Source organism: Bos javanicus, chromosome 9 (genome assembly GCF_032452875.1).
Source record: "Bos javanicus breed banteng chromosome 9, ARS-OSU_banteng_1.0, whole genome shotgun sequence".
Classification (NCBI taxonomy): domain Eukaryota; kingdom Metazoa; phylum Chordata; class Mammalia; order Artiodactyla; family Bovidae; genus Bos; species Bos javanicus.
This window is the reverse complement of record NC_083876.1, coordinates 41,513,021-41,536,190: the sequence shown is the minus strand read 5'-3', so window position 1 is coordinate 41,536,190 and position 23,170 is coordinate 41,513,021. Positions and strand designations below refer to the sequence as shown.

The window sequence follows — 23,170 nt, the reverse complement described above, 5'->3', positions numbered from 1 at the left end:
AGAACTGGACATGGAACAACGAACTGGTTCAAAATTAGGAACGGAGTACATTGAGGCTGTATATTGTCACCCTGCTTATTTAACTTAAACACAGAGTACATCATGTAAAATGCCGGGCTGGATGAAGTGCAAGCTGGAATCAAGATTGCTGGGAGAAATATTAATAACCTCAGGTATGCAGATGACACCACCATAATGGCAGAAAATGAAGAAGAACTAAAGAGCCTCTTGATGAAGGTGAAAGAGGAGAGTGAAGAAGCTGTCTTAAAACTCAACATTCAGAAAACTAAGATCACAGCATCTGGTCCCATCGCTATATGGCAAATAGATGAGGAAAAAAATGGAAACAGTGTGAGACTTTATTTTCTTGGGTTCCAAAATCACTGTGGATGGTAACTGCAGCCATGAAATTAAAAGATGCTTGCTCCTTGGAAGGAAACCTATGACAAATCTGGACAGCATATTAAAAAGCAGCAACATCATTTTGCCAACCAAGGTTCGTCTACTCAAAGCTATGGTTTTTCCAGTAGTCATGTATGGATGTGAGAGTTGGACCATAAAGAAGGCTGAGTGCCAAAGAATTGATGCTTTTGAACTATGGTGTTGGAGAAGACTCTTGAGAGTCCCTTGGACAGCAGAGATCAATCCAGTCAATCCTAATGGAAATCAAGCCTGAATATCCATTGGAAGGACTGATGCTGAAGCTGAAGCTCCAATACTTGGTCACCTGGTTTGAAGAGCCAACTCATTGGAAAAGATTTGGATGCTAGGAAAGATTGAGGGCAGGAGGAGAAGAGGGCGAAAGAGGATGAGATGGTTGGATGGCATCACCGGCCCAATGGACATGAGTTTAAGCAAATTCTGGGAGACAATGAAGGACAGGGAAGCCTGGCGTGCTGCAGTCCGTGGGGTCGCAAAGAGTCGGATATGGCTGAGTGACTGAACAACAACAACGAAAGATGTCCGTGTCCCAGTGCCTGGAAACTGTGACTGTCTTAGATTATATGGCAAGGGAGAATTTAGGTTGCTAATTAACAAATTTCAGAAGAAGAAGATTATCTGCCTAATGTAATCACAAGTGTTCTTACATGGAGTAGAGGGAGACAGAAGAGTTGGAACCAGAGAGACAGTGTTCTGAGGAAGACTCCTCTGGCTTTGAAGATGGAGGAAGGGCCGGAAGGGCCACCAGTCAAGGAATGAGGGCAGCCTCCAGAAGCTGAAAAAGGCAAGAAAGCAGATTCTCATCTAGCATCTCCAGAAGGAATGCAGCTCTGCTTGACTTCTACTCATGAAACCCAACCTGGGCTTCTAACCTTCAGAATCATCAAGATAATAAAATGGTGTTATTTTAAGCCACTAAGCTTGTGTTGACTTGTCACAGCAGCAACAGGAAGCAAATGTGTCCTCTTCGACCAGGTTGGACTCACGTCACTGGATCTGGAAGACCCAAGAGGCCCAGCTGTGGTCTAGGGTGGGCACCCGTGGCTGACGGGAATGGCAGGGGACAAGGATAGGCTGCCCGGTCCACAGGCTGCCTTTGTGGCTTGGCTGACCCGCTCTGTTATTGGTACCTTGTTCATTTCCACTCTGGTGCTCAGGACAGCTGTTGAGCGGGACATTTATATAGGATGGGGGCTCAGAGTGCCTGTAAATTGAAAAAATATATATATATGTATATATATATATATATCTCCAGAGACCCAAAGGACCTCAACCACGGGGGCCTGAAGCACATGAACACGTGCTATCAGCTCTTCTCAGATCCTGAGGAAATGAAAAGGAGCATGGCAGAGCCTCTCCTGATTCTCTGGAGTGGGACAAAGTGAGGTTCTCACACCCACACCCTCACTGAGATGGGGCACTACCTGGCTTCCTTCTCTCCCCAGGCTCTTCCTGCAGTGGGCAAGCCTTCGCTAGGCCTTCCTCCTTCTCTTGCCCTCCTACCCTCCACCCTGCCAGCCTCAGCCCCGGCTGCTCTCCAAGCTGCTGGGACCTACTGAGTGACAGGCACTGTGCTGACCGTCTGACACATGCCATCTCTTCTTCCTGATTTCATTATAAAAATGTAAAAACATACAGAAAACTTGAAAAAGTGATTACCCACACTTTTGTGACCCACTAAGTGTCACTTAGATTCAGCAATGCCTAACATATGCCACATTTGCTTTATATATTATATATCAGGTGTTTGTGTGTGTGTGCATGTGTGTGTTTCTTTTTACCAAATCTTCTGAATATTCAGCCATCACAACTCTTCTCCTCTAAATGCCTCAGCATGCATCTTTCAACCCCATCATTTCCCGGCAAAGTACACTTATCAGCTCTGCTTTACCCCTGAGGACTTTGAATATAAGTATTTGAGATTCAGAGAAATGAAATGACTTGTCCAGAATCACACAAGTGGTCAGTGATAGAATGGGGACTTGATCCAGGTTCGCCTCCTGTCTTCTGTGTGAATGGTTCTAGAGCTCAGAATTCTGGTCATCCCAGAAGAGCATGCCTCTGACTTGGGATTTCTTTCTGTGAGAAAACTCAAAGCATTTCAGAGTAACACATTTCCATCCTAACAGCATCCTCTTAAGGTGAAAGCCACCACTTGCCAAGAGGTGAGGGAAATCCTAAGACGGCAGATTGTGGGGAAAGACGTTCAGGCTGCAGGCCCCAGAGGCCGAGCCTCCTGCCACTGAATGCAGGTTACAGCGTGGGGCAACCCCACGACGTCCCTGCGTGACCTCCCACGTCAGATCCCTTAGAGCAGGAGACTGGTGAACCGTCCTGACTTTATGGCAGAAACACAAAAGCATAAAGGGACCCGCTCACACAAGAATTTAGTTCTCAAATAATGAAGACAGGCCTAATAGTGGGCCTCTAAGTCAGGGCTGTTAACTGCCTGAACCGAAATAACCTGGGAAACTTGTTCAGGATGGGACCCCCAGGTTCACCCTAGATCCGGGGAATCATATCAGCTGAGGGCGGGATCCTGGACTCTTAGTACCGTCCCCAGGCCACTGCTACCAGTTTGAGGTAAAGAACCCATGGCCCGACCCCTCGACACCACCCTGGCCCTCGCTGTGTACTACAGAGCATGGTACTACAGTGCACTCTACCACTGGACTCCCCGCTAAACTGCTCTGCTTTCTCAATGATCCTTTTGTAAAAAATCTCAGTGGCTTAGTTTTTAATTTTTAATAACCTGTCTTAACTTATCTACAGTAAAATCCACTCTTTTGTGTACACAGTTCTGTGGGTTTTAACAAGTGCTTTGAGTCCTGTAGCCACCATCATAATCAAGATACAAAATAGTTCTATTGCCCCAGCAGGAACTCCTCTGTGCTCCCTGCACCCTTCTGGTCAAACCCTTCCTGAGCACTTACCCCTGGTGACCCCTGGTCTGGTCCCATCTCTGTAGTTCTGCCTCCCCCAGAATGTCACTTGTGTGGAATCATACAATACACAGCCTTTGGAGTTAGGCCTCTTTCACTTGGCATAAAGTATTTATGATCAGTATTTCACACCTTTCGTTGCTTATATGAATGTACCAGAGTCATTTATCCTTTCCCCAACTGAAAGACATTTCTGGGTTTTGGTGATAAACCCAATTATCTTAATTAACTGATTGTTTTCCATGGGAGAGGAAAAATCTGATATAGTGGCCATGTGGTAAGAGGGGATAGGTGGTGAGTCAGACAGTGGCTCAAACAGGGTTCACCTTTTTAAGAGACTAGGTTCAGCCAGGGAGGACTTAAAGTTTGTCATTATAATAAACCTCTGGTCCTCCAAAATCATAAAAGTAACAGCTTCTGACGGAATGCCTCGGAGTCTATTTCTCACAAATGTTGGGGGTTGGGGGGAGGTCCTCCAAGGTCATCATCCTTCTTCCCTACAGCTTACAGTGCTTTTGCCCAACTGGATCTATTTGATCTTCCAACAGGCCCACGAGGAAGAAAGGCAAGTATTTTCACTTGCATTATTTTGAAGATAAGGTTGTGGGAGCTCAAGGAAGCTGGTATTTGTCCAGAGTCAACAAAGGCCCTCGGTTGGGGAGAAAACCTGGTTCTTCAGATTCTCAACTCAGTGTTCTCTGGCTTTAGAGTTTTACCACCTCTACAGATGGACAACGTGAGAGTGGCCTTTATCTCTTTCATCTGCACATTGGAGAACCAACTCTTGCTCAGAGCAAGCGATAAGGTGGTCAGAAAGACAACAGAAGGGGTTTGAATCACGTCTCTTTGCTGGCCTCAATGTTCTCATCCATAAGATGGGTGCAATAATTCCTACCCCCTACTGTGTCTGCAAAGATGAGAGAGCCCGGAGGAGCTAATAATCCTAGTGGGTAAGGCATACGAGGGCTTTCCTGGTGGCTCAATGGAAAAGAATCCGCCTGCAATGCAGGAAACCCAGGTTTGATCCCTGAGTCGGGAAGATCCCCTGGAGGAGGGCATGGCAACCCACTCCAGTGTCCTTGCCTGTGAATCCCATGGACAGGAGGAGCCTGGTAGGCTACAGTCTAATCCATAGGGTCTAATCCATAGGGTTACAAAGAGTCGTACCTGACTGAAATGACTGAGCACAGCACAAAGGCGTACGAGGCACCCCACAAATAGTAGTACCTGTTAATTATTTGGTTTCTTAGGAGGAACCATAGAAGGTGCACACCACTAACTCTGTGCAGCGGGTGCCCTCTGCTCTCAACCCTGCACGGAAATTCCAAGGCCTCATTTTCCTCTGGCAGTGACGGAGGAAACCAAGGGGTTAAGGAGGAGTCTGGAAGCTGGCACAGCTGGGGCCCATTAGCTCCTAATGAGGGCCCAGCCCGGGAAGGAGGCCTTGCAGCTGTGAGGAGGGGCGCCGAGGGTGTCTCCTCAGAGGAAACTCGGGCTGGAAATTTTGTTTTTCTTCATTCTGAACTTGGTTTTATGCTCCAGAGGGGGAGTTCTTCGTGTCTGAACTTGGTGTTTGAGCCCTGACGCTGGTGATTTTTGCAGTAAATGGCTCGCTGCTCCTTGTGGGGCAATATTGCTACTGATGTTGGGCCAGGGTGGTTAGGAAAGGGGATCTTCCAAATGGGGACTCTGTGGTCTGGCCACACGGAGCTGCCTTCTCCACAAGCATGGCTGGGGGTGGAGACACTTAACCCGCAGGGTGGGGTTTGAGGTAAAGCGGCCTTTCTCCTCCACCACTCCCCTCCCTACCCCCTTCTCCGCATTACCATTATTATTACTATTATTATTATCGCCCAGCGTTGCCTGCTTTCTGGCCTCAGGCTCCACCAGGAGAGGGGGCTGAGTTAGGAACAACTAGGCCGGAGGAGGCTCCTCCGAGCAGGAAAGGGGAGACCAGGGTAGCGACAGGTCCCTGTTGAATGAAGAGTGTCCTCTGACTGCCGGTCTGTCTCCCATGGCCCCGGCCCCTGACCAGGCCCTTAGTGGAGAAGTGGGGGAAAGAGCAGCAGACAGGCCTGGAGAAGGCCTGGGCACCCTCAGCCTCTCGGGGAAGCCTTCCTTGGCTGCCAGGCGGCCGTGGGTGCCTGTGCCGTCTTCCCTCGGCCCCCCGGTCCCCTCCTCCGTGCAGCACTGGTCACACACTTGACCGTCTTGTCGTTACTCATGTGGCTGGCTGTGCCCCTGCTGCACGGCCACATGCGGCCGTGGGAGCTGCTTCAAACATGCTCATGGAGTGACTGAAAGTGTTTGAAGAGAAGCAGGACCTCTGAAGGCATCTGCAAGAGTGAGCTGAAGGGGCCTGTGTCCCCCAGATATCTGCTCGGCATTTTGTCTTGCTGGAAAAGCCCTCACCGAGGAGTGCCAGGTAAGAGCCTGCACTTCTGCCCTTGCAGTTTGATTTCCTTTGAGTTTCTCCTTCCCTTTTCTTCCAACGATTCCGCAGAAGCAGAGGGTACTGGCTTAGTCTGAGGCACTTGTGACTTGTCTTCACAGCCGCTGTTGGCACTGGAGGTCTGCTTCCCTGTGGGTCATCCAGACATGCAGACACCATCCAAATAAGCAAAGTCCCTGCGCTCACTTTGCTTGTTCTTGATTGTGGCTTCACGCCCTGCCTCTTTGATGCTGAGGTCCGAGGGCTCCATGCCAATACAAAGCCAATTCAGTCCCAGGTGTTGCAGAAGGGAGGCTGAAAAGGAACAAAAGCCCTCAAGCCAGGTGCCTCCGTAGTGGGGGAGGGGAGGAGATAGTCTATCCACTGTCTAATCAGCAGATGGACAGCCGACGAGGGCATGGCGTGAGAAGAGCTGGGATGGGATGAAGGACGGAGGAGGTGCCCAGAAGGCAAAGCCAGTGACCCTGTGGATGTGCCCTGGTTCTCACGGCCCACCCTCTTGTTCACCTGGAGTGGGGTGGTTAGTTGTCCCTGCCCGCCCCCTCAGCAGGCCACCCTCTCTCCTTCCAGGCAGGGTGGACCAGAAGATGCTCAGGAGCCAGTCTAACTGAGCCAGTGATACATTCAGTTGACTCGCAGAAGCTTTTATTTTCACATATTCATTTGTTGATGTTTTTCCTCGTCCTCATTGCCCAAGAGGCTTGACTATGCATGAAACTGTGATGTGTATTCTATGATCTGCCTAGAGAATTACCTCAGTGTTGGCCAGAGCTTAGCATTCTTAGCCACATGGGGCTCGGAGAGGCAGTCAGTGGGACCCAGAACTCCTGGGCGTCCTGCAGGCAGGCGGTCCGCACAGTGCAAAGGCAGGGCCTGGGTAGCCCACCCCCAGGCTGGAGTCTCCCTCTCCCTGAAGTCGACGTCCCCCATGGCTTTGTGCCCATGGGCCTTCATGGGCTCCTCAGACCCCTCTCCTCTCAGTCCCTCCTCACAAACCCCACTGCTCAGGCCAGGGAGGTCAGTGTGGTGGGACCAGCCTCACAGCTCAGGCCAGAGAGAGGAATCCTGGGCCCTAGCTATTTTCAGAGCTAAAATTGAAGCCCATGGTTTATTTGCTCAGCACTTAATTAGACTCCAGCCCAGCGCAGGGCCGCCTCCTTCCCGCCCACAAGCGAAGGCCTGACCGGTGGGTTTGGGAGCTGACGCCATGTCACAGGCGGGAGGTTGGGGCCTGGAGTATTTTTACAAACTCAAGGCTGCGGAAAACAAACCGCTTGGCCCCCAGCCAGTTAGCCTAAGTCGGTTGGGAGAGGGAGGGAGCAGGAAAGCGTTATATCATCCTTCCTTCTTTGAACTGCATCGTAAATCTGCCAGACAGGAAACAGGGATCTGGAGAGGAGGGGAGAAGAGGGGCAACCAGTGAGGCTGGGCCCACTTTACCAGCACCCTGGGAGCCTGGCTCGGGATGGGCGGGGGTGGGGGGCGGGGTGGGGGTGGGGCCCTGCTGGAGGGGGAGGGGATGGGAAGGGTGGGGGTGGGGAGGGCAGGTGAGAGGGCACACGGGTCCTGTTGAAAGCTTCCTGGGTCAGGTTGGGATTGGGTTGAGTGTAGGTGCCTGAGGGTGATTTCTGGGATCTACTTTTTGTAGATAAGAGGTTTTAGAGCTGGAAGGGATTTTAGAGACCTCTTTAATGAGGATGTTGAGGACAACAAAGGAAAAATAAATTACCTAAAACCACACAGCTAATGAGACCGGAAGCGGGGACAGGGGTCTTCTGACTCCTAAGATGGCTGTCCACCAGGCCCCCTTCACGGTGCTGTTCCTTGGCTTTCGTGGCGACAGAATCGGGTAAAGGTAAGGCTCAAACGACTCGCAAATGCGTTTGGGTGAAATGACATGTTAATTCACAATAAGAGCTAAATAATTGGTGTTTAATACTTTACTGGGGAGAGTTTGATGGGAGGTCCCTGAGCTCTATGGTGGAGCACTTCTCAACCACCAGGGTGGGGAGGCATCATCTTGTTACTGACAGGGTTCTTGGCCTTCGCTAGTCAATAGGAGTTGTTAAGAGGCCAGACAGGAAATTGAGGCAAGGCTTTACTGGGGCTGCTGCTGCAGTGGAGGGGAGTGAAGTCAAGTAACACATTACCTTCCTTGCTTCCTGACAGGGTCGGGGAGGGGATGCACTGGTACCTTTTGGGGTAAGGTAGCGGTGTGTCCAGGGATCAGGCCCGAGGTATAACTTAGGTGGTTTGCCTACTATTTGGTGTGGTGTGTGCATGGGGTATGCTCAGTATGCTGCTTTTGCTCCCAGCTTTTCAAAGTGGCAGTTGGGTTCTTGGTCTTTGTGAGTCTTGTGTCCATAATTTGCCCCAGATGTACACGCACGGCTGTTGTTAGTCCCATATAGTTTGTTGCTTGAGGAAACGTTTGTCCAGGTGCAAGTCCTAGGTCAAAGGGCCCTGGGTCCCAGCCTGTCTCAATCTGTTTGTGATCAATCTAAGGCCATCTCAACCTTGGTGTTTCTGGAAGGCATAGGTGAGAGGAAGCTGAGACCTGTGATGTCTCTAAAAAGATCTAGATACCAGCCTTGGAAGCACCATTGCTGTTGGATTAAACTTATGCTCACCCATGAAGTCACAGAAACTCCTATGTTTTCCAACTCTTCCTGCCCCTCCCATAGCACTCCTGAGGCTACTTCTTCTTCTTCTTCTTTTTAATTATCTATTTATTTGGCTGCACTGAGTCTTAGCTGTGGCATGTGGGATCTTCAATCTTTGTTGTGGCTGACATGTAGGATTTTTTAGTTGTGGCAAGTGAACTCTTCCTGGCAGTATGTGGGATCTAGTTCCCTGATTAGGGATCAATCCAGGTCCCCTGAGTTGGGAATGCAGAGTCCCAGCCAGTGGACCACCAGGGAAGTCCCCTGAGGCTGCCTCTTAAATGAGGAATCCAGTAGATGAGAATAGTACAAGCCCTCCCTATACACTACAGGACCCTAAATTAAGAATTTCACTGTCTTTCATTTAATAAATTACTGCATGTAAGGTCCTAGGACACTTCCTAATCCAGAGTAAACATTCAGTAATTGTTGATTATTATTATTGTTGACATTATAACATATTATTTGAAAAATAATACTCAATATCCAAGGTGTCAATTATTTTTGTTATCCTGAGTTGTTTTTTGTTTTTTTTTTTTAGCAACTGAGATTGAGTTTTAAAGCAAAGGTTCCTAAAGGGCAGGACCAAGGTTGATAAAATAGAGCAGTACTATTTACAGATTCCTTAGGGGGAGACTTCTGCTTCCAGACATTACAGACTTATATTGGGTTGGCAAAAAGATTCATTCATGTTTTTCCATAACATCTTATAGAAAAACCTGAACAGTTTGTGTGGCCAACCCAATAGCAGACCAGTCCTCCATGTGAGAACAAGAAAAAACCTAGATTAAAAAAAAAAAACAAACTCAGAATTATCTGTTTGGAAGCACTGGAAAGCAACTAAGACAAGGTCAAAGGTGTAGAGAAAAATGAAACACAAAGCAGTGAGTAGCTTAATATACAGCTGATTTCTCCATAAAGTATTTGCAATTTTGAATAAGTACAGAGATGCTGAGCAGGGTTGTTGGCAATTTCAAAGGCCTAAGGAAACAAAAATTGGGATTTAAGTCTTTCCAAAAGGAGGTGTTCTAGTAAATGCCCCACTCTTTCAGCTAGAAACCTGGAAGGTCTATACCCTGGTAGTAAAGCTAGCCTGAAAACAGACTAGTACTCACAGAGACTGAAATTCAGATCTGAATAAATTCAATCAGATTTGATTAAGGATATATTCCCCCAGCTATCTGCTTTCCAGAAACAAGTAGATCCTCTTTGGAGGAAGCTAACACCATCCAGAGCCTCAAGTTATCATTACAATTTTTCATGCACAGTATATACATTTAAAAAACAGTCATGCCAGAAGATAGAACCAAATAACTGAAAACTAAGAAAAAAGATATAATTCAAACATATAAAATTGATGCTTTTGAACTGTGGTGTTGGAGAAGACTCTTGAGAGTCCCTTGGACTGCAAGGAGATCCAACCAGTCCATTCTGAAGGAGATCAGCCCTGGGATTTCTTTGGAAGGAATGATGCTAAAGCTGAAATTCCAGTCCTTTGGCCACCTCATGCGAAGAGTTGACTCATTGGAAAAGACTCTGATGCTGGGAGGGATTGGGGGCAAGAGGAGAAGGGGACGACAGAGGATGAGATGGCTGGATGACATCACTGACTCAATGTATGTGAGTCTCAGTGAACTCCGGGAGTTGGTGATGGACGGGGAGGCCTGGCGTGCTGCGATTCATGGGGTCACAAAGAGTCGGACATGACTGAGCGAGTAATCTGATCTGATGTTGAATCTCTTTTAAAAATAATCAAATAAAAATTCTAGGACTGAAATTAAAAACTCAATGGAAGAATTTAAAAGCAGATTACACACAACTGAAGATGATTCATAAATTTGAATATAAGCCAGAAGAAAATATGCAGATGTCACTATAATAACAAGATAAAACATTTATAAAAAGAGCCTACGATATATATGAAAGCCAGTGTAAACTTTGTGTAATTAGAGTCTGGAAGAAAAAGAGAGAGACAATGTAGCATAAATGATTTGAAGAGAAAATAAGGATTTAAAAACTGACCCAAAAAACATGAAGTCATAGATTCTGAAAGTGCTACAAGCCTTAAGCAGGCAAGTACAAAGAAAGTAATCACCGGGCACGTTATAGTAAAATAGTGAAAACAACCAAAGAAGAAACTATAGAAGCGGCCTATGTTAAAAAACAAAATAAACAACAACAACAAAGCTATACTTTGCTTAGAGTAACACTTGGGGGTGTTCAGCTGCTCAGTCATATCCAACTCTTTGCGGCCCCATGGACTGCAGTATGCCAGGCCTCCCTGTCCTTTACCATCTCCAGGAGCTTGCTCAAACTCATGTCTGTTGAGTCGGTGATCCCATCCAACCATCTCATCCTCTGTCATCCCCTTCTCCTCCCACCTTTCATCTTTCCCAGCATCAGGGTCTTTTCTAATGAGTCAGTTCTTTGCATCAGGTGGCCAAAGTATTAGAGTTTCAGCTTCACCATCAGTCCTTCCAATGAATATTCAGGCTTGATTTCCTTTACGATTGACTGGTTGGATCTCCTTGCAGTCCAAGGGACTCTCAAGAAAGAGTCTTCCCCAACACCACAGTTCAAAAGCATCAGTTCTTTGGCACTCACCCTTCTTTATGGTCCAACTCTCACATCTATACATGACTACTGGAAAAACTGTAGCTTTGACTATATGGACCTTTTTTGGCAAAATGATGTCTCTTCTTTTTAATACGCTGTCTAGGTTTGTCATAGCTTTTCTTCCAAGGAGCAAGCGTCTTTTAATTTCATGACTGCCATGATTTTTGAGCCCAAGAAAATAAAGACACAATAAGGAAATTTTCTAAAGAAAATATAGAGACATAATTTTCAACCAAAACTTTGAAAGTCAAAATAATAAAATGACATCTTTAAAAAGTTAAAAGAAAATAACTGCTAACCCAGAATTCTATGTCCAGATATTATTCAAAAGTGAAATAAATCATTTCCAGCCAAACAAAAAACTGAGATGATTTATAGCTAGCTAACAGACACCAACAAAGGTCCGTCTAGTCAAGGCTATGGTTTTTCCAGTGGTCATGTATGGATGTGAGAGTTGGACTGTGAAGAAAGCTGAGCGCCAAAGAATTGATGCTTTTGAACTGTGGTGTTGGAGAAGACTCTTGAGAGTCCCTTGGACTGCAAGGAGATCCAACCAGTCCATTCTGAAGGAGATCAGCCCTGGGATTTCTTTGGAAGGAATGATGCTAAAGCTGAAACTCTAGTACTTTGGCCACCTCATGCGAAGAGTTGACTCATTGGAAAAGACTCTGATGCTGGGAGGGATTGGGGGCAAGAGGAGAAGGGGATGACAGAGGATGAGATGGCTGGATGGCATCACTGACTCAATGGACGTGAGTCTGACTGAACTCCAGGAGATGGTGATGGACAGGGAGGCCTGGAGTGCTGCGATTCATGGGGTCGCAAAGAGTCGGATGCAACTGAGTGACTGAACTGAACAGACACCAGGGCTTCCCTGGTAGCTCAGATGGTAAAGCGTCTGCCTGAAATGCGGGAGACCTGGGTTCAATCCCCGGGTCAGGAAGATCCCCTGGAGAAGGAAATGGCAGTACTCTTGCCTGGAAAATTCCATGGATGGAGGAGCCTGGTAGGCTACAGTTTATGGGATCGCAAAGAGTCGGACACGGCTGAGCAACTTCACGGAACAGACACCAAAGAAAAAAAACTAAACAGTTTTTCAGGTAGAAAGAAAAGAATCCCAGAAGGAATCAAGAAGATGCAAAAAGGAATATTCCATTGTGTGTGTGTACACAGACACATATTTACCTATTCATCTGTCAATGGATATTTAGATTGCTTCCATGTCTTAGGGCCTTTCCTGGTAGCTCAGCTGGTAAAGATTATGCCTGCAGTTCAGGAGACCCGGTTCAATTCCTGAGTCGGGCAGATCCACTGGAGAAGGGATAAGCTATCCACTCCAGTATTCTTGGGTTTCCCTGGTGGCTCAACTGGTAAAGAATCTGCCAGCACTGTGGGAGACCTGGGTTTGATCCCTGGCTTAAGAAGATCCCCTGGAGAAGGGAACAGCTACCCACTCCAGTAGTCTGGCCTGGAGAGTTCCATGGACTGTATAGTCCATGGGGTGCCAAAGAGTGGGACATGACTGAGTGACTTTCACTTTCACTTTCCGTGTCTTCGCTGTTGCATATAGTGCTGTAATGAACATTGGGGTGCATGTATATTTTTGAATTAGAGGTTTTTTTTGGGTATATGCTCAGAAGTGGAATTGCTGGGTCATATGGTAACTCTATTGTTTTAAGAAACCTCCAAAACTGTTTTCTATAATGATCTCACCTATTTACATTCCCAGCAACAATGTAAGAAGGTTCCCTTTCTCCCCATCATCTTCAGCACTCATTATAATATTTGTAGACATTTTAATATGGTAAGTCCCCTATATATGAAAGCGTTCCATTCCCAGAGTGCATTCATTAGTCCAATTTGTTAGTTAAGTTAACCTAGGTACCCACATAGCACAGCTGGCTATGTAGTACTATACTGTAATAGGTTTATAATACTTTTTACACAAATACTACATAAAAATCAAACACAAAAAAATTAAGAAAACATTTCAATCTTACAGTACAGAACCTTGAAAAGTACAATAGTACAGTATAACAGCTGGCACTTCTTAGCAGCACCATCTACATCACTGCTGCTTTTATTCTTGCTTCCAGACATCCTGATATTGAAATAAAGATACTGTATTATATACAGTACTGTACAGCAAAGTACACAAAAGCACGACCACTTATAGAGGATGTAGGCATGTGACAATGTATGCCAGACATGTGGACTAACTTATGTGATTGGACATGTAAACACATGTTCTCATCTTTGACAGTTCACAACTTGAAGTTTTGTATGTAGAGGACTCACTGTAATGGCCATTCTGACTGTTGTGAGATGATATCTCATGGGGGTTTTGGTTTGCATTTCTCTGACTGAAATTAGTGATGTTGATCATCTTTTCATATGCCTGTTGACCATTTGTATGTTTTCTTTGGAGAAATGTCCGTATAGATCTGCCCATTTTTTTGTTTATTTAGATCTTCCCTGATGGCTCAGATGATAAAGAATCTGCCTGCAATGAAGAAGACCTGGGTTCGATCACTGGGTGGGGAAGATCCCCTGGAGAAGGGAATGGCAACACACTCCAGTATTCTTGCCTGGAGAATTCCATGGACAGGGGATCAAAGAGTCAGACACAACTGAGTGACTAATGCACACACACACATTTTTTGATTGGGTTATTTGTTTTTTTGATATTGAGCTTTTTGAACTGTTTATATATTTTGGCCTCCAGTGCTTTGACACCTGATGCAAAAGCATACTTATTGGAAAAGACCATGATTCTGGGAAAGATTGAAGGCAGAAGGAAAAAGGGGCATCAGAGAGTGAGATGGTTGGGTGGCATCACTGACTCAATGGACATGAATCTGAGCAAACTCCAGGAGATGGTGAAGGACAGAAAGCCTGGCATGCTTGGGGTCCATGGGGTCACAAAGAGTGAGACACAACTTAGCAACTGAACAGTATATTTTGGAAATTAATCCTTTGTCAGTTGCATTGTTTGCAAATATTTTCTTCCATTGCATAGATTGTCTTTTTGTTTTGTTTATGGTCTCCTTTGCTGTACAAAAGCTTTTAAGTTTAATTAGGAACCATTTGTTTGTATTTGTTTCCATTACTCTAGGAGATGGATCCAAAAAAATATTACTCTGATTTATGACAGAGTGTCCTGTCTGTTTTCCTCGAGGAGTTTTATAGTATCCAGTCTTACATTTAGGTGTTTAATCCATTTTGAGTTTATTTTTGCATATAGTGTTAGAGAACGTTCTAATTTCATTCTTTTACATATAGCTGTCCAGTTTTCACAGCACCACTAAGTGATACACTTCTAAATAATCTTTGGATAAAAAAGAGAAAGTATTTTAGCCAAGTTACCCTGTTTATTTAACTTACATGCAGAGTACATCATGAGAAACGCTGGGCTGGAAGAAACACAAGCTGGAATCAAGATTGCCAGGAGAAATATCAATAACCTCAGATATGCAGATGACACCACCCTTATGGCAGAAAGTGAAGAGGAACTAAAAAACCTCTTGATGAAAGTGAAAGTGGAGAGTGAAAAAGTTGGCTTAAAGCTCAACATTCAGAAAACAAAGATCATGGCATCTGGTCCCACAACTTCATGGGAAATAGATGGGGAAACAGTGGAAACAGTGTCAGACTTTATTTTTCTGGGCTCCAAAATCTGGATGCAGATGGTGATTGCAGCCATGAAATTAAAAGATGCTTACTCCTTGGAAGGGAGGTTATGACCAACCTAGATAGCATATTCAAAAGCAGAGCCATTACTTTGCCAACAAAGGTTCGTCTAGTCAAGGCTATGGTTTTTCCTGTGGTCATGTATGGATGTGAGAGTTGGACTGTGAAGAAGGCTGAGCACCAGAGAATTGATGCTTTTGAACTGTGGTGTTGGAGAAGACTCTTGAGAGTCCCTTGGACTGCAAGGAGATCCAACCAGTCCACTCTAAAGGAGATCAGCCCTGGGATTTCTTTGGAAGGAATGATGCTAAAGCTGAAACTCCAGTCCTTTGGCCACCTCATGCGAAGAGTTGACTCATTGGAAAAGACTCTGATGCTGGGAGGGATTGGGGGCAGGAGGAGAAGGGGACGACAGAGGATGAGATGGCTGGATGGCATCACTGACTCGATGGATGTGAGTCTGAGTGAACTCCGGGAGTTGGTGATGGACAGAGAGGCCTGGCGTACTTCGATTCATGGCGTCGCAAAGAGTCGGACATGACTGAGCATCTGATCTGATCTGATAGTATAATATGTATTATATGTAATCAAAGCATGTATATAATCAAACCATAAGGGATTCCATTGAAGCTGTGCTTGGGGGTTGGGGTGGCAATTTCTAATATGAAAAGCATACATTAAAGAAAGAAGAAAGGATGAAAATCAGTTACATAGGAATCTATCTCAAAAAATTAGGGAGGAAAAGCTGAGCAAACTGAATCTGAGAATGTAGAAGAACATAATAAAGATAAAGGCAAAATATTAATGAAGTAGTAAATGAATGTACAGTGAGAGAACCAACAAAGCCAAAAGCTAGTTCTACAAAAAGATCAGTGATATTGATAAACCTCTGGCAAGAATAATTAAGAAAAAAGAGAATAAACAATGTACTAGTATGAGGGATTAAAAGCAACACTCAGTACAGATCATACAGATGTATAAAAGAGAATCTCAAGACGTGATAAATGTTTCTGCCAATAAATTCGAAAATATAAAATGGATAAATTCCTTGAAAGATACTTCACTAAAGCTGAAACAACGGAAAACAGAAATCTGCGTTCAGTTCAGTTCAGTCGCTCAGTCGTGTCCAACTCTTTGCAACCCCGTGGACTGCAGCACGCCAGGCCTCCCTGTCCATCACCAACTCCTGGAGTTTACTCACACTCATGTCCATTGAGTTGGTGATGTCATCCAACTATCTCACCCTCTGTCATCCCCTGCTCCTCCTGCCTTCAATCTTTCCCAGCATCAGGGTCTTTTCAAATAAGTCAGCTCTTTGCATCAAGTGGCCAAAGTATTGGTTTCAGCTTCACCATCAGTCCTTCCAATGAATATTCAGGACTGATTTCCTTTAGGATGGACTGGTTGGGTCTCCTTGCTGTCCAAGGGACTCTCAAGAGTCTTCTCCAACACCACAGTTCAAAAGCGTCAATTCTTTGGCGCTCAGCTTTCTTTATAGTCCAACTCTCACATCCATACATGACCACTGGAAAAACCATAGCCTTGACTAGATAGATCTTTGTTGGCAAAGTAATGTCTCTGCTTTTTAATATTGCTGTCTAGGTTGGTCATAACTTTCTTTCTAGGGAGTAAGTGTCTTTTAATTTCATGGCTGCAGTCACCATCTGCAATGATTTTGGAGCCCAGAAAAATAAGTCTGCTACTGTTGCCACTGTTTCCCCATCTATTTGCCATGAAGTGATGGGACCAGATGCCATGATCTTAGTTTTCTGAATGTTGAGCTTTAAGCCAACTTTTAGCTCTTATTCACTTTCTGCCATAAGGGTGATGTCATCTGCATATCTCAGGTTATGGATATTTCTCCCGGCAATCTTGATTCCAGCTTGTGCTTCTTCCAGCCCAGCGTTTCTCATGATGTACTCTGCATATAAGTTAAATAATCAGGGTGACAATATACAGCCTTGACGTACTCCTTTTCCTATTTGGAACCAGTCTGTCGTTCCATGTTCAGTTCTAACTGTTGCTTCCTGACCTGCACACACATTTCTCAAGAGGCAGGTCAGGCAGTCTGGTATTCCCATCTCTTGAAGAATTTTCCACAGTTTGTTGTGATCCACACAGACCAAGACTTTGGCATAGTCAATAAAGCAGAAATAGAAAAGTCCTATATATATTGAATCTATAACTTAAAACCTGCCCTCAGGGAAAACTCCATGCCCAGATGACTTTATCAATGAATACTTCAAGTATTTTGGGAAGAAATATAGCTGCAGTCTTACATAAACCATAGACTCTTTCAGAGACTAGAAAGGAAATACTTAGTAACTTTTTTATGAAGCCAGCTTAACCTTGATACTAAATCCTGACAAACATATTACAGGAAAGGATAGGAAAATTACAGATGAAACTCTCTTACAAACATAATGCAAGCATCCTATTCAAAATATTAACCTAAAATATATGAAAATTTATTATAACCAATTTTGAGTTTATTCCAAGAACATAAGGAAAGTTTAATGTTCGAAATATAATTGTGTTGCCAGACACCATTTTAACCAAGTGATCAAAGTTAACATTGTCAATAATAACAGATATCATGTATCCCCATGTATCCCCTGATGTGATGCATTGGGAAGAGCAGATCATCTGTATAGAATATTTCCCAAAAACTCAAAGTAAGAGACTGTCAAAGGTAAGATAGGAGATTTAACCACCAAATGTAATTAATATGGGCTCCTGGAAGAGAAAAACATTTGAAAAACTAATAAAATCTGAACAAAGTATATAGTATAGTTAAAAGTGCCCCTAACCCTTCAGCAGGCCACCTCTGACCCACGCTTCCACTGAGACTCCTGGACCCACACAGTCAAGTCTGGGTCAGTCTCTTGTGGGGTCACTGCTCTTTTCTCCTGGGTCCTGGTGCACAAAGTTCTGTTGTGCCCTCCAAGAGTATATTTCCCAGTCCTGTGTAAGTTCTGGCAGCTCTATGGTGGGACTAATGGCGGCCTCCTCCAAGAGGGCTTATGCCGTACCCAAGTCTGCTGCACCCAGAGCCCCTGTCCCTGTGGCAGTCCACTGCTGACCTGTACCTCCACAGGAGACGCTCAAACACAGTTCTGTCTCAGTCTCTGTGGGGTTCCTGGGTCCTGCTGTGTATAAGGTTTGTTTGAACCCTCTGAGCGTCTCTGGTGGGAATAGGGTTTGATTCTAAATGTGAATTTGCCCCTTCTACCATCTTGCTGGGACTCCTCCTTTGCCCTTGGATGTGGGTATCTCCTCACAGCTGCTCCAGTGCCTACGTCTTACTGGTGTTTCTCTGACCTTGGACGTGGGGGTATTTCCTCTCTACCACTCGTTGCTCCAGTGCTGTGCAGCCGCCACTTGCTGCTCAGTGTAGTGGTACATGCATGGGATCTTTTCAAGGAGGTCACTATTAACTTCATTACCTCCACCATAGTTTGGCCCCAGGTAAACAGCAGGGAGGGGACACAGCTCCACCCATCAACAGAAAATTGGATTAAAGATTTACTGAGCATGGGCCCGCCCATCAGACAAGACCCAGTTTCCCCCTCAGTCAGTCTCTCCCATCAGATCAGATCAGATCAGTTGCTCAGTCGTGTGCGACTCTGTGACCCCATGAATCACAGCACGCCAGGCCTCCCTGTCCATCACCAACTCCCGGAGTTCACTGAGACTCATGTCCATGGAGTCAGTGATGCCATCCAGCCATCTCATCCTCTGTCGTCCCCTTCTCCTCTTGCCCCCAATCTCTCCCAGCATCAGAGTCTTTTCCAATGAGTCACCTCTTCGCATGAGGTGGCCAAAGTACTGGAGTTTTAGCCTCAGTATCATTCCTTCCAAAGAAATCCCAGGGCTGATCTCCTTTAGAGTGGACTGGTTGGATCTCCTTGCAGTCCAAGGGACTCTCAAGAGTCTTCTCCAACGCCACACTTCAAAAGCATCAATTCTTCGGCACTGAAACTTCTTCACAGTCCAACTCTCACATCCATACATGACCACAGGAAAAACCATAGCCTTGACTAGACGAACCTTTGTTGGCAAAGTAATGGCGCTGCTTTTGAATATGCTATCTAGGTTGGTCATAATTTTCCTTCCAAGGAGTAAGCGCCTTTTAATTTCATGGCTGCAATCACCATCTGCATCCAGATTTTGGAGCCCAGAAAAATAAAGTCTGACACTGTTTCCACTGTTTCCCCATCTATTTCCCATGAAGTGATGGGACCGGATGCCATGATCTTTGTTTTCTGAATGTTGAGCTTTAAGCCAACATTTTCACTCTCCACTTTCACTTTCATCAAGAGGCTTTTTAGTTCCTCTTCACTTTCTGCCATAAGGGTGGTGTCATCTGCATATCTGAGGTTATTGATATTTCTCCTGGCAATCTTGATTCCAGCTTGTGTTTCTTCCAGCCCAGCGTTTCTCATGATGTACTCTGCATATAAGTTAAATAAACAGGATGACAATATACAGCCTTGATGAACTCCTTTTCCTATTTGGAACGAGTCTGTTGTTCCACGTCCAGTTCTAACTGTTGCTTCCTGACCTGCATACAAATTTCTCAAGAGGCAGATCAGGTGGTCTGGTATTCCCATCTCTTTCAGAATTTTCCACAGTTTATTGTGATCCACACAGTCAAAGACTTTGGTATAGTCAGTAAAGCAGAAATAGATGTTTTTCTGGAACTCTCTTGCTTTTTCTATGATCCAGCGGATGTTGGCAATTTGATCTCTGGTTCCTCTGCCTTTTCTAAAAGCAGCTTGAACATCAGAAAGTTCACGGTTCACATATTGCTGAAGCCTGGCTTGGAGAATTTTGAGCATTACTTTACTAGCGTGTGAGATGAGTGCAATTGTGCAGTAGTTTAAGCATTCTTTGGCATTGCCCTTCTTTGGGGTTGGAAGGAAAACTGCCCTTTTCCAGTCCTGTGGCCACTGCTGAGTTTTCCAAATTTGCTGGCATATTGAGTGTAGCACTTTCACAGCATCATCTTTCAGGATTTGGAATAGCTCCACTGGAATTCCATCACCTCCACTAGCTTTGTTCGTAGTGATGCTTTCTAAGGCCCACTTGACTTCACATTCCAGGATGTCTGGCTCTAGGTCAGTGATCACACCATCGTGATTATCTGGGTCCTGAACATCTTTTTTGTACAGGTCTTCTGTGTATTCTTGCCACCTGTTCTTAATATCTTCTGCTTCTGTTAGGTCCATACCATTTCTGTCCTTTATTGAGCCCATCTTTGCATGAAATATTCCTTTGGTATCTCTGATTTTCTTGAAGAGATCCCTAGTCTTTCCCATTCTGTTGTTTTCCTCTATTTCTTTGCATTGATCGCTGAGGAAGGCTTTCTTATCTCTTAATGCTATTCTTTGGAACTCTGCATTCAGATGTTTATATCTTTCCTTTTCTCCTTTGCTTTTCGCTTCTCTTCTTTTCACAGCTATTTGTAAGGCCTCCCCAGACAGCCATTTTGCTTTTTTGCATTTCTTTTCCATGGGGATGGTCTTGATCCCTGTCTCCTGTACAATGTCACGAACCTCATTCCATAGTTCATCAGGCACTCTTATCTATCAGATCTAGGCCCTTAAATCTATTTCTCACTTCCACTGTATAATCATAAGAGATTTGATTTAGGTCATACCTGAATGGTCTAGTGGTTTTCCCTACTTTCTTCAATTTAAGTCTGAATTTAGCAATAAGGAGTATGGTCTGAGCCACAGTCAGCTCCTGGTCTTGTTTTTGCTGACAGTATAGAGCTTCTCTATCTTTGGCTGCAAAGAATATAATCAATCTGATTTCGGTGTTGACCATCTGGTGATATCCATGTATAGAGTCTTCTCTTGTGTTGTTGGAAGAGGGTGTGTGTTATGACCAGTGCATTTTCTTGGAAAAACTCTATTAGTCTTTGCCCTGCTTCATTCTGTATTCCAAGGCCAAATTTGCCTGTTACTCCAGGTGTTTGTTGACTTCCTACTTTTGCATTCCAGTCCCCTATAATGAAAAGAACATCTTTTTCGGGTGTTAGTTCTAAAAGGTCTTGTAGGTCTTCATAGAACCGTTCAACTTCAGCTTCTTCAGCGTTACTGGTTGGGGCATAGACTTGGATTACTCTGATATTGAATGGTTTGCCTTGGAAACGAACAGAGATCATTCTGTCGTTTTTGAGATTGCATCCAAGTACTGCATTTTGGACTCTTTGGTTGACCATGATGGCTACTCCATTTCTTCTGAGGGATTCCTGCCCGCAGTAGTAGATATAATGGTCATCTGAGTTAAATTCACCCATTCCAGACCATTTCAGTTCGCTGATTCCTAGAATGTCAACATTCACTCTTGCCATCTCTCGTTTGACCACTTCCAAATTACCTTGATTCATGGACCTGACATTCCAGGTTCCTATGCAATTGGACCTTGCTTCTATCACCAGTCACATCCACAGCTGGGTATTATTTTTGCTTTGGCTCCATTCCTTCATTCTTTCTGGAGTTATTTCTCCACTGATCTCTAGTAGCATATGGGGCACCTACTGACCTGGGGAGTTCATCTTTCAGTATCCTATCATTTTGCCTTTTCATACTGTTCATGGGGTTCTCAAGGCAAGAATACTGAAGTGGTTTGCCATTCCCTTCTCCAGTGGACCACATTCTGTCAGATCTCTCCACCATGACCTGCCCATCTTGGGTTGCCCCATGGGCATGGCTTAGTTTCATTGAGTTAGACAAGGCTGTGGTCCTAGTGTGATTAGATTGACTAGTTTTCTGTGAGTATGGTTTCAGTGTGTTTGCCCTCTGATGCCCTCTTGCAACACCTACCGTCTTACTTGGGTTTCTCTTACCTTGGGCATGGGGTGTCTCTTCACGGCTGCTCCAGCAAAGCACAGCCATTGCTCCTTACCTTGGACGAGGGGTATCTCCTCACCGCTGCCCTTCCTGACCTTCAATGTGGGATAGCTCCTCTAGGCCCTCCTGCGCCCGCAGGAAGCTTCCAAAAGCCTCTTATCCTCTCCATCAGAGGGCAGACAGATTGAAAATCACAATCACAGAAAACTAACCAATCTAATCAATATGGACACAGCCTTGTCTAACTCAGTGAAATTATGAGCCATGCTATGTAGGACCACCCAAGACTGAAGGGTCATGGTGGAGAGTTCTGACAAAATGTTGTCCACTGGAGAAAGGAATGGCAAACCACTTCAGTATTCTTGCCTTGAGAACCCCACGAACAGTATGAAAAGGCAAAAAGATAGGACACTGAAAGATGAACTCCCCAGGTCAGTAGGTTCCCAATATGCTACTGGAGATCAGTGGAGAAATAACTCCAGAAAGAATGAAGAGACGGAGTCAAAGCAAAAACAACACCCAGTTGTGGAAGTGACTGGTGGTGGAAGCAAGGTCCAATGCTGTAAAGAGCAATATTGCATAGGAACCTGGAATGTCAGGTCCATGAATCAAGGCAAACTGGAAGTGGTCAAACAAGAGACGGCAAGAGTGAATGTTGACATTTTAGGAATCAGCAAACTAAAATGGACTGTAATGGGTGAATTTAATTCAGATGACCATTATATCTACTACTGTGGGCAAGAACCCCTTAGAAGAAATGGAGTAGCCATCATGGTCAACAAAAGAGTCCAAAATGCAGTACTTGGATGCAATCTCAAAAACGACAGAATGATCTCTGTTCGTTTCCAAGGCAAACCATTCAATATCATGGTAATCTAAGTCTATGCCCCGACCAGTAACGCTGAAGAAGCTGAAGTTGAACGGTTCTATGAAGACCTACAAGATTTTTTAGAACTAGCACCCAAAAAAGATGTTCTTTTCATTATAGGGGACTGGAATACAAAAGTAGGAAGTCAAGAAACACCTGGAGTAACAGGCAAATTTGGCCTTAGAGTACAGAATGAAGCAGGGCAAAGACTAATAGAGTTTTGCCAAGAGAATACACTGATCATAGCAAACACCCTCATCTAACAACGCCAAAGAAGAATCTACACATGGACATCGCCAGATGGTCAACACCAAAATCAGATTGATTATATTCTTTGCAATCAAAGATGGAGAAGCTCTCTACAGTCAGCAAAAACAAGACCGGGAGCTGACTGTGGCTCAGATCATGAACTCCTTATTGGAAAATTCCGACTAAAATTGAAGAAAGTAGGAAAAATGACTAGACCATTCAGGTATGACCTAAATCAAATCCCTTATGACTATACAGTGGAAGTGAGAAATAGACTTAAGGGACTACATCTGATAGACAGAGTGCCTGATGAACTATGGACGGAGGTTTGTGACATTGTATACGCGACAGGGATCAAGACCATCCACAAGAAAAAAAAAATGCCAAAA

The 23,170-nt window shown here is 44.8% G+C and overlaps 1 non-coding gene across 1 annotated transcript; it reads left to right on the top strand.

Annotated features, from left to right (window-relative positions):
* The first annotated feature begins 11,985 nt into the window (after positions 1 to 11,985).
* TRNAF-GAA (transfer RNA phenylalanine (anticodon GAA)) lies at positions 11,986 to 12,058 on the top strand. The gene has a single exon. It is a non-coding gene; the product is annotated as a tRNA-Phe (tRNA).
* The last annotated feature ends 11,112 nt before the right edge of the window (positions 12,059 to 23,170 follow it).